Source organism: Lissotriton helveticus, chromosome 10 (assembly GCF_964261635.1).
Source record: "Lissotriton helveticus chromosome 10, aLisHel1.1, whole genome shotgun sequence".
Lineage (NCBI taxonomy): Eukaryota > Metazoa > Chordata > Amphibia > Caudata > Salamandridae > Lissotriton > Lissotriton helveticus.
The window spans coordinates 700,190,418-700,202,598 of NC_136071.1; positions in this window are offsets into that span (position 1 = coordinate 700,190,418).

A 12,181-nucleotide genomic window follows, 5' to 3' on the forward strand; every position below is an offset into this window, starting at 1 on the left:
CGACACTCTATGAGGCCCAAAGGATCCTAACCACTGGCGCCAAAGAATAAATTAAGGATAAGTGGGCATGCACTATAGGGTCCCGGAGACCCCCTCCCAGAGGGCCAAATTTTAATATAAACAGAGAGGAGCTTGCGGTCACCATGCGAGTGCCTCTATTGGGCTAGGTATAGTTTATTAAACCAGTTTATAATAATCACTGTTTAACATTGCAATTTGTGAATTACTAAAATACACATTTAATTAAAAGTATTGGTGATTTTGGGACAAAGATGATAGATTTTCTTTATATATATATATATTGATATGCTTACACCTTTATAATGTCAATAGGCCTTCTTGATATATTTTGGTGTTATGACTTTTTGGCAAAGTTAGTCTGCCTGAGTGCTTCCAGGACCTGTGAGACCAACAGCATAGTGTGCATACCAAACAGCAGTGTGTTGCATGAGGTAGCATGCTTGTAAGGGGATGTGATGGGAAAAGTGCAGGGTCTTGCCACAGGTCAGTTCTTAAGCCCGATCCCACACTCCATATGGATGAAGGTCACATGCAGTGGGTAGGGTGATTTTAGGGCATTGGGTGCAGAACCTGGTCACATGCGAGGCCATGTACACAATGCCGCTCATGGTCAAAGGCTGTACATTGTGTGGGGTAGTTTGTTTGAGAGGGGTTGGATGCAGGGTCTGGCTGTAAACAAGGCCATGCGAGGAGCTCCAAAACACGCATGGGCAAAGGTTGTGCATGGCACAGTGTTGGCTTTACGTATTGTAATTAAATATTACTTTATATTAAAGAAACCCAAGAAATTCACTGAAAAAAAAAGGTTAAAGTAATGTTACATTAAGGTGATAAAATCAGTGCAAATGTAATGGTTTAAACTCAATAAAACCACTAAAATTCTCCAGTTATAGTTATTTCTTGTAACTATAACTTGTGCCCTAAAGTAACTATAACTTGTTCTCTCGCCATGTACAGCTGATTATGCCATAATTACGTAATTCATTACATGCTCTATGACATAATTGATAATATCATTGAAATATTTGAAATGGCATAATTGATGACAAAATTGTGCATGGAGTGCTGGTTATAGGTACTTTAGGACACGATTTATAGATTCACTATGCCACGCCATTCTATGCTATTACATCTACACCACGCCGCTCTATGTAACTCCACTGTATGCTATGCCACTCAACGCCACCCCACTGTACACCACTTCACTGTATTCTAGTACATTCTATACCAATCCATTCTATGATGCTAAAATATGTGCAACTCCTCTGACAGCCCTCCACTTTATGGCACTCTACTGTACACAACTTCACTCTACGACACTTCACTCCATGCTATTCCACTCAATGCCACTCCACTATATGCCACTCCAGTGTACATCACTCCTCTGCACGTTATTCACTGTATGTCACTTCTCCATACACCACTACACTGTATGCATCTCCCCTCGATGGCAATCCACTGTATGCTATTACACTATACACCACTCCACTCTACGCCACTCCACTGTATGCCACTCCACTCTCCACTTGTACAGTCTACGCTGTTCCACTGTATGCAACTCCACTCAGCACCACTCCACTCTATGCTAGTCTTCCCTACCCCACTCCACTCTACTCTATGCTATTCCACTCTACATCAATCCACTCTATGCCACTTCACTAAATGCCACTCCCCTCAACTGCAATCCACTGTATGCTATTACACTATACACCACTCCACTTTACGCCTCTCCACTGTATGCCACACCACTCTCCACTAGTACACTATATGCTGTTCCACTGCATGCTACTCCACTCAAAACCACTCCACTCTATGCTATTCTACTCTACCCCACTCCACTCAACTCTATGCTATTCCGCTCTACACCAATCCACTCTATGCCACTTCAGTCAATGCCACTCCACTGTACGCTATTCCACTCTATTCTACCCTGCTCTACATGAGTCCATTCTACACCACTTCACTCTATGGCACTCTACTGTACTCCACTCCACTATACACTTTTCCACTCTACGCCAGTCAACTCTATGCCACTCCACTGTAGGATAGTCCACTATATGCCACTACACTCTACCTCATTCCGCAGTACACTGCTCTACCCTGCGCCACTCCACTCTACACTACTCCACGGTACGCTATTCCACTCTATCACCTTCCACTCTATGCCACTCGACTTGCCACTCCACTGTACGCTATACTACTGTATGCCACTACACTTCATTTGATGCTATTCCTTTCTACGCCACTCCACTGTCTACCACTCCACTGTACTCCACTCCCTTCTATGGCACTCCACTATACTCTATTCCACTGAATGCAACTACACTCAATGCCACTCAATTCTACGCTATCCGACTCTATGTCACTCCACTCTCACACACTCCACTAAACACCACTCCACTGTATGCTATTCCACTGTACACTACTTCACGGTACCCAGCTCCACTATATGCCACTCTACCGAATGCTACTCCAGTCTATGCCACCGCACTCTATGCCACTTCAGTATACACCACTCCACTCTACACTCATTGACTCTATGTTATTTCAGTGTACACTACTCTACTGTATACTATTCCACTGCAGCCGCGGGCCGTGGAGGGAGTTACGGTGGGGCAGGGAGGCGGGGAGAGGGAGGGGCAGGGTGGAGAGGGCTAAAAACCGGCACATGGATAATTACAGGTAAGTAAACAATTTAAATAATAAAACGAATTTCCTAGCGCGCACTGCATCGCAAAATGCGATGCAGTGCGCGCTACGAAATTCGTTTTATTAATTAAATTGTTTACTTACCTGTAATTATCCATGTGCCGGTTTTTAGCCCTCTCCACCCTGCCCCTCCCCCTCCCCGCCTCCCTGCCCCACCGTAACACCCTCCACGGCCCGCGGCTGTTCCACTGTATGCCACACCACTCTATGCCACTCCCCTGTATGCCACTCCACTCTATGGTATTCTACTGTATGCCACTCAAGTCTATGCGTCTCCACTCTATGCCACCGCACACTATGCCACTCCAGTGTACACCACTCCACTCTACACTCATCCACTCTATGTTATTTCAGTGTACACTACTCTACTGTGTACTATTCCACTTAATGCCACTCCAATCTATGCCTCTCCCCTATATGCCACGCCACTCTATGGTATTCTACTGTATGCCACTCCAGTCTATGCGTCTCCACTCTATGCCACTCCACTCTATGCCACACCACTGTACGCTATTTGACTGTATTTCGCTCAACTCCACGTCACTCCAATCAACACCTCTCCACTGTATGCCCCTCCACTCTATGCCACTCTACTCTATGCTATTTCACTGTATGTAACTCCACTCTACGCTATTCAACTTTATGCCACACACTCTACACCCCTCCACTGTACACCACTCCACTGAACATTATTGTACTGTACGCCACTCCAGCCTACGTGAGACCAGTGCATGCTACTCCACTCTCTGCCACTCCACTATACCCTGCTACACTTCACACCACTCCTCTGTACTTTGCTCAACAACACTATACTCTACTCAACAGCAGTCTATGTCACTCCACTCTGCCATAAAATACTCCACTCTATAACACTACTCTTTACAACTATGTACTCCTGTTAATGCCAGTTTACCACACTCTACATTACTCTATACAACCTTACTCCATTCTATGACACTCTATGCAACTTCCTCTATGCTACTCAACACAGTATGCTATACTCTACTGTATGAGAAGCTACTCAACTGTACTCCACTGTACTTCAATCTGCACTCTAGGCCACTGCACTGTGCGCTACTCTATGCCACTCAACTATAAGTCAGTTTATCCCATTCCACTCTAATTGTACTGTACCGCCCTCTCCTCTGCTTAACACTGCTCCACTGTACAATACTCTACTCCAATATGTGACACTTTCCTGTACTCCACTCTACAACACTTTCTGACACTCTAGAACACAGTAGTCAATCAATCAATCAATCAGGGGATTTTAAGCATGCTACTCAACCGTGCGGGTCTCAAGATGCTGAGGGGGGGGGGGGTCCGCAGATCCATTAGCTGAAGAGCCAGGTCTTGAGAGTCTTCCAGAAGGTGTTCAGGGAGGGGGTGAGTCTGATGTCTGCCGGGAGTTCGTTCCAGACTTTGACCACAATGTGAGAGAAGGATCTTCTGCCTGCTCTGTGGATGAGCGGGGTTTCGGCCAGTGCGAGGTTGGAAGATCGGAGGTTTCTTTTGGGTACATGGAAGTTGATTTTGTTGTTGAGGTATTTGGGACCGATGTTGTGTAGGCATTTGTAGGCGTTGGTGAGGATTTTGAAGGTGACTCTGTTCTCCACGGGGAGCCAGTGCAGCCTTCGTAGGTGTTGGCTGATGTGTGCATGCCAGGGGATGCCGAGGATAAGTCGGGCGGCGGTATTCTGTATCGTCTGGAGTTTTCGGAGTAGTGACTTGTTTATGCCAGCATATAGTGTGTTTCCATAGTCCAGTCTGCTGGTAATGAGTGTGTGGATGACTGTCTTCCTTGACTCAGGGGGATCAATTTGAAAGTCTTGCAGAGGATGCGGAGGGTGTTGAAGCAGCTGGAGGAGACTGCGTTGACCTGACGGTTCAAGGTGAGGGATGAGTCGAGTACGATGCTGAGATTTTTAGTGTGGTTTGAGGGGGTTGGTGGGCTTCTGAGGGCGGTCGGCCACCAGTTGTTATCCCATGCTGAAGGGATGGTTCCAAGGACAAGGACTTCTGTCTTCTCGGCGTTGAGCTTTAGGCAGCTGTTGGTCATCCAGACTGCGACCTCCTGCATTCCTTTCTGGAAGTTGAGTCTGGTGGTGGTGAGGTCTTTGGTGAGGGAAACGATGTGCTGGGTGTCATCAGCATAGGAGACGATGTTGAGGCCCTGTTGTTGGATGATGGCAGCAAGGGGGGCCATGTAGATGTTGAAGAGGGTCGGGCTCAGTGATGATCCCTGTGGGTCTCCATAGGTGATTTTTGTGGGGTAGGAGAGGAAGGTCGGCAGTCTGATTCTTTGGCTTCTTCCGGTGAAGAATGATCGGATCCAGTCTAGGGCTGTTCCTTGTATGCTGGTGTTGTGTAGTCTGGTGACAAGTGCGCGGTGGGAGACGTGGTCAGAGGCTGCTGATAGGTCAAGTAGGATGAGGGCTGCAGAGTGGCCTTGGTCCAGGAGGGTGTGGATGTCGTCTGTGGCGGCGAGTAGATTGGTCGCTGTGCTGTATTTGCTTTTGAATCCGGATTGGGATGGGTCGAGGATGACACTGTCTTCAATGAATCTTGTTAGTTTCCTGTTGACTGTTTTCTCTGCAACATTGGCCGCGAGCCCACTCTCCTGTAGCACGCACCACTCCACTCTACAACACTTTGCTCAACTGTATTCTAAGCCACTCTAGTCTACTTTATTCTATGCCACTCTACTCTTCAACACGCTACTGCACTCTATGCTATGCCGCTCCACTGGATTCCAGTCCACTCTACCCCACTGCATGATACTTTACTCCACTTTATGGTGAAGTACAACACTCCACTCTACTCCACTCAAGTCTACAACCACTTTATGATACTCCACTCTACAAGACTCTTCTGCACTCTATTCCACTATACAACAGTATACTCCCCTCTATGTCCCTACACTGTACAAAAATCTACTCTACTCATTGCTCCTATACTGCCCTGTACAGCACCCTAATCCATAACACTTTCAAACACTCTACAACACACCACTCCACAAAACTGTACAAGACCCCACCCTAGTTTATAACACTTCACTTGATGCTACACTACGCCTGTCCACTCTGGTGCACTCCATGTCACTGCACTATATAGCACTTTGCTCCTTTGATCACATGACTGTGAATGGCTCTGCTGTTGGGGTTAGTGTATTGCTTCTGGACAGTAAAACAAAAGGGGCTTAGGTGTGGACAGGCTGGGCCATTCCAGCAAAATGGCTGGGAGTGGAGCAGTATTTAGCTACACTTACTCTTTAAAGGGCTTTTCCTCTTGCACGCACACAAAGGTATGACACCTGCCCTTCATTTTGCCACCCCCAGACAGTTTGCATCCTTGATTGGGGAAGAACTTTCCAGATTAAATGTGCGGAAAGGACAGGGTGTCTCCCCAAAACAATGGCTGGCACCAGGTACAAATATGGAACTTCCAAAGCCACTCTTTAGAAACTCCTAGACATGTGGAACTTACAGAAGGACTGCCCTACTGCCACTGGACTGCCCTCCTGCTTGAGGGACTGTCTTACTCTTGGAGAAGGTAGACTAAATCGGCTTGCCTTTATCTAAGGCTAACCAGAGTGTCATTTGGCTGACCTCCTAAGTGAGCTACAGGGAACAACAAGTTTCAGAGGCCTTCCTGCAATTACCCAGCTGAGGCTGCAACTGGACCTGCCTGGAGCTGCAACTGGACCTACTTGAGCAACTGTATCTGAACGGTGTTCCATGGTGGTCAGCCTGTATCTGCGACCTTCCCTAGTTTAGCCCAGAGAACAGCGATCAACGCGTTGCGCTATAGGTGCTATTTTCAGTAAACTCTGTGAAATGTCATACCTCTGGTCTTACTGATAGGATTTTTGTTGTTGATGTATTATTTAATTTATTACAATGTACTCAGTTTTTTTATTGGATTTGGATTTTTCTCGTGTTTTCAATTTATTACTGTTTGTTGTGCTGCAGAAATACTTTACACAATGTCTCTATGTTTTTGTGCCAAGCTACCAGAGGGTTAAGCATAGTTTAATTTAGTAACCTTTGTGGTTCACCCTGACAAATAGTGTGAATCTAATTTCAATAGAACTTTGAAGCCCACTCCAACCAATAACCCAATTTCTAACAAAAATGCAAAACATAAATTAGGGAGGGAAGATTATAAGTCTGCAGCGAGTGCTAAAATGCGTACAGAACCTGGTACTCTCATTTCAAATTACTAACCAGGCTCACCCTAAATAGCTTCTGAGATCAAATGAGATTGGGTACTTTGAGGGTGGTATGGTTCCAGTTACAAAAGACGGCCATTTCAGGACTCTTATGTTGACATAGGCTCCGGGTCACAGCCTCCTGGTTCACATTTTTCGACACTCCCCTTGACCAGATGCCCTCCTTTCAACATTCTCGTACACACCTCTCTTGTGCTTGTTACAGAGAGCCCAATCCAGGGACAACCCCTTTCATGCTAACACTTACACATATTTCATATTACGTATCCACAGGGGCTCAGTCAGTATTCTTTTAGGCCCCATCACTAGCATCATCAGTAATGCAGCACAACAAGAGCTGACTACCAGCCCACCTGCACAGTACTTGTAACAAAGAGGCAAGTGATTTTCTTGGTTTGTCAGTGGATGGTAGGCACTCGAATCAGTGAATATTTGACATTAGAGAGTTATAGTCCAAGGTCTATTCTCAAATGGTTGACCCTTAAAAAAAATGTAATATTAGTAATGAAAATGAAAACAATAAATAAAGAAGAAAAGACAATGAGTCTGTGACAAGCGGCAAAACACCTACTGAACCTACTATTACCACACAGTTTCTCAACCAAGTGCTAACCAGGCCACTCCTTTTTAGCTTCCGAGATTGGATGAGATTTGGCATATCGAGGGGTCGTATGGCCGCAGTCATGTAAGACTGATATTACAGGTCTTCTATGCTTACATAGGCACTTGCTTACAGTCTGCTGCTTCCACCACCCTTCTACACTCCCCTTTCACAATGGCCCTCCATTATAAACTCTCTCACACACTTTTAACAGACCGCCAAAACCCGGAACTCCCCCGTCTTTGCACATGCTTTAGACTTGTTTCGATTGTGCAACCTCAAGCGCTCACAGAGTGCTCTTTTAAGTCCCAGCACTAGCAGCTGGAGCAACAGAGCACATTAACAGCAGACTACCAGCCTTGCTCCTCTGTGCTTGTAACAAAGGGTCTAGTGACTTCCTGAGTTACCAGTGGCGCCTATCTACTTGAAGCAGTGTCAATTGATCATTAGAGAGTCACACGCCCCGGTCTATTTGAAATGTTTGACCTTTACAAAATCATGCAATAATAAAATTGAAAATTAGAAACAAAAACTAGCGAAGAAAGACGATGAGTCTGGGTAAGTGACAAAATGCCTCCAGAACATAGGGGCATATTTACAAGCCTCTATCGCCACAGGATGTTAGAGATGATGTCACGGCCAGAATTACACCAAATTCTGCAGAAAGCTATATCTTGGCCTAAAAAGTGTGCTTTTTGTGATTTGGTGTAAACTTATTTGTGCAGTAGTAGTTAGGAAATGAAGGTATACAAATATTCGTATATCTGGACAGTTAGGTTTGATGGACTCTTGTGAGAATAGAACATTCTGACTGGTGGAGGGGGCTTTTTTTCCTTGGCTCACTTTGCTCCTGTGTGAATGAGGCTCATGCAGGAGCGAGGACTCTGATTGGCTGGCTGGCCATTTTTCAAAATGTTTTCTTTTGCTTCCATCCCGCAGGACACCACAGAGACTTCTGCAGAATTGAGGCAAAATAAAAAGACTTAAATTCAGATATCGTGACCACCAGGGTGGGTCAGGTCCCAGCAGTCAACAGAGATCAATGTTTGGGTAGGGAGCATGCGTGGGACCCCATCTGCATCCCATCCTCGAGCATCGACATATTAATAAAAGGGGAAAGGATCCAGCCCTCCTCCTCGACACTCTATGAGGCCCAAAGGATCCTAACCACTGGCGCCAAAGAATAAATTAAGGATAAGTGGGCATGCACTATAGGGTCCCGGAGACCCCCTCCCAGAGGGCCAAATTTTAATATAAACAGAGAGGAGCTTGCGGTCACCATGCGAGTGCCTCTATTGGGCTAGGTATAGTTTATTAAACCAGTTTATAATAATCACTGTTTAACATTGCAATTTGTGAATTACTAAAATACACATTTAATTAAAAGTATTGGTGATTTTGGGACAAAGATGATAGATTTTCTTTATATATATATATATTGATATGCTTACACCTTTATAATGTCAATAGGCCTTCTTGATATATTTTGGTGTTATGACTTTTTGGCAAAGTTAGTCTGCCTGAGTGCTTCCAGGACCTGTGAGACCAACAGCATAGTGTGCATACCAAACAGCAGTGTGTTGCATGAGGTAGCATGCTTGTAAGGGGTTGTGATGGGAAAAGTGCAGGGTCTTGCCACAGGTCAGTTCTTAAGCCCGATCCCACACTCCATATGGATGAAGGTCACATGCAGTGGGTAGGGTGATTTTAGGGCATTGGGTGCAGAACCTGGTCACATGCGAGGCCATGTACACAATGCCGCTCATGGTCAAAGGCTGTACATTGTGTGGGGTAGTTTGTTTGAGAGGGGTTGGATGCAGGGTCTGGCTGTAAACAAGGCCATGCGAGGAGCTCCAAAACACGCATGGGCAAAGGTTGTGCATGGCACAGTGTTGGCTTTACGTATTGTAATTAAATATTACTTTATATTAAAGAAACCCAAGAAATTCACTGAAAAAAAAAGGTTAAAGTAATGTTACATTAAGGTGATAAAATCAGTGCAAATGTAATGGTTTAAACTCAATAAAACCACTAAAATTCTCCAGTTATAGTTATTTCTTGTAACTATAACTTGTGCCCTAAAGTAACTATAACTTGTTCTCTCGCCATGTACAGCTGATTATGCCATAATTACGTAATTCATTACATGCTCTATGACATAATTGATAATATCATTGAAATATTTGAAATGGCATAATTGATGACAAAATTGTGCATGGAGTGCTGGTTATAGGTACTTTAGGACACGATTTATAGATTCACTATGCCACGCCATTCTATGCTATTACATCTACACCACGCCGCTCTATGTAACTCCACTGTATGCTATGCCACTCAACGCCACCCCACTGTACACCACTTCACTGTATTCTAGTACATTCTATACCAATCCATTCTATGATGCTAAAATATGTGCAACTCCTCTGACAGCCCTCCACTTTATGGCACTCTACTGTACACAACTTCACTCTACGACACTTCACTCCATGCTATTCCACTCAATGCCACTCCACTATATGCCACTCCAGTGTACATCACTCCTCTGCACGTTATTCACTGTATGTCACTTCTCCATACACCACTACACTGTATGCATCTCCCCTCGATGGCAATCCACTGTATGCTATTACACTATACACCACTCCACTCTACGCCACTCCACTGTATGCCACTCCACTCTCCACTTGTACAGTCTACGCTGTTCCACTGTATGCAACTCCACTCAGCACCACTCCACTCTATGCTAGTCTTCCCTACCCCACTCCACTCTACTCTATGCTATTCCACTCTACATCAATCCACTCTATGCCACTTCACTAAATGCCACTCCCCTCAACTGCAATCCACTGTATGCTATTACACTATACACCACTCCACTTTACGCCTCTCCACTGTATGCCACACCACTCTCCACTAGTACACTATATGCTGTTCCACTGCATGCTACTCCACTCAAAACCACTCCACTCTATGCTATTCTACTCTACCCCACTCCACTCAACTCTATGCTATTCCGCTCTACACCAATCCACTCTATGCCACTTCAGTCAATGCCACTCCACTGTACGCTATTCCACTCTATTCTACCCTGCTCTACATGAGTCCATTCTACACCACTTCACTCTATGGCACTCTACTGTACTCCACTCCACTATACACTTTTCCACTCTACGCCAGTCAACTCTATGCCACTCCACTGTAGGATAGTCCACTATATGCCACTACACTCTACCTCATTCCGCAGTACACTGCTCTACCCTGCGCCACTCCACTCTACACTACTCCACGGTACGCTATTCCACTCTATCACCTTCCACTCTATGCCACTCGACTTGCCACTCCACTGTACGCTATACTACTGTATGCCACTACACTTCATTTGATGCTATTCCTTTCTACGCCACTCCACTGTCTACCACTCCACTGTACTCCACTCCCTTCTATGGCACTCCACTATACTCTATTCCACTGAATGCAACTACACTCAATGCCACTCAATTCTACGCTATCCGACTCTATGTCACTCCACTCTCACACACTCCACTAAACACCACTCCACTGTATGCTATTCCACTGTACACTACTTCACGGTACCCAGCTCCACTATATGCCACTCTACCGAATGCTACTCCAGTCTATGCCACCGCACTCTATGCCACTTCAGTATACACCACTCCACTCTACACTCATTGACTCTATGTTATTTCAGTGTACACTACTCTACTGTATACTATTCCACTGCAGCCGCGGGCCGTGGAGGGAGTTACGGTGGGGCAGGGAGGCGGGGAGAGGGAGGGGCAGGGTGGAGAGGGCTAAAAACCGGCACATGGATAATTACACGCGCACTGCATCGCAAAATGCGATGCAGTGCGCGCTACGAAATTCGTTTTATTAATTAAATTGTTTACTTACCTGTAATTATCCATGTGCCGGTTTTTAGCCCTCTCCACCCTGCCCCTCCCCCTCCCCGCCTCCCTGCCCCACCGTAACACCCTCCACGGCCCGCGGCTGTTCCACTGTATGCCACACCACTCTATGCCACTCCCCTGTATGCCACTCCACTCTATGGTATTCTACTGTATGCCACTCAAGTCTATGCGTCTCCACTCTATGCCACCGCACACTATGCCACTCCAGTGTACACCACTCCACTCTACACTCATCCACTCTATGTTATTTCAGTGTACACTACTCTACTGTGTACTATTCCACTTAATGCCACTCCAATCTATGCCTCTCCCCTATATGCCACGCCACTCTATGGTATTCTACTGTATGCCACTCCAGTCTATGCGTCTCCACTCTATGCCACTCCACTCTATGCCACACCACTGTACGCTATTTGACTGTATTTCGCTCAACTCCACGTCACTCCAATCAACACCTCTCCACTGTATGCCCCTCCACTCTATGCCACTCTACTCTATGCTATTTCACTGTATGTAACTCCACTCTACGCTATTCAACTTTATGCCACACACTCTACACCCCTCCACTGTACACCACTCCACTGAACATTATTGTACTGTACGCCACTCCAGCCTACGTGAGACCAGTGCATGCTACTCCACTCTCTGCCACTCCACTATACCCTGCTACACTTCACACCACTCCTCTGT